This window comes from Frankliniella occidentalis, unplaced genomic scaffold (assembly GCF_000697945.3).
Source record: "Frankliniella occidentalis isolate FOCC.00 unplaced genomic scaffold, Focc_3.1 Scaffold32, whole genome shotgun sequence".
NCBI classification, from domain to species: domain Eukaryota; kingdom Metazoa; phylum Arthropoda; class Insecta; order Thysanoptera; family Thripidae; genus Frankliniella; species Frankliniella occidentalis.
In genome coordinates, this window is record NW_026267162.1 from 1,927,448 (window position 1) to 1,928,390 (window position 943).

Below are 943 nucleotides of genomic sequence, written 5' to 3' on the forward strand. Positions count from 1 at the left end.
CGGCAGGCGCGGCGGTTTACGGCCAGGGAGGGGCCGGGCGTAAAGAACGTCGTCGCCCTGGCTGGAAGGCTGGCTGCGCGGACTATACACTCTCTGCCGTCCACACTGCACTTCCGAGCTGAGCCCTCGTCATCGCTCTAGTTCAGGTTTTGCTCCATCGTTATCTCCGATGGGCAGTGTGATGTGAACGTTCAAAGTGAACGCCCGAATGAGAACCGAATTTTTTTGGTCGATCTTTTTTTCTGTGTGCTCGTAGAAGACATGTATGTTTTTGTCAATTAATTGTCGATTATTTGATTTGTGGTGTGGGGTGTGGTTGGGTCCAACCTAAAATACGCCAGATCTGTTTTCTTCTGTATGAGTATAGTCTTATATTTGGGAAAGGGGGGGGGGGGCAGTGGTATGTTTCATCGGATGGAAAGGGGGAAAACGACAATATAGATGTAGTGAAATTGGGAGCTTTTCCACACAGTTTTACCGCAGTTTCTTTCGCACTACTCCACTACTCTGAATGTAGTGTGTGACTGCATGACGATGACACGCAGTCGGCGCTGGGCGCGACAAATCCCACCGATAACTACTGAGCGGGCGCCACACACCGCGCCTGTGTGAACGTCCGGAGCCGGCAGCAACGAGTCTGCGGCAAAGTGCTCCATGAAATATGCAGATGGACTAACTCTGCCGCGCCAAGCCCGACGCGCTTCCAGAAACGGGCCAAAGGCTGGAGTGGCGTGGCGTGGGGCGGCCGCAGGCGAGGAGGAGGAGGAGGAAGAGGAGGAGGAAGAGGAGGAGGAGGAGGTGGAGGAGGAGGAAGAGGAGGAGGACGTTATGGGTGGAGGAGGAGGAGGAGAAGGAGGAGAAAGGGCAACGGGTGAGGCGGAAGGTGAGAGAGAGGAGGGGGGGAGGCATCGTGTGAGCGGCGGGTGTAAGGAGAAAGGTGCCC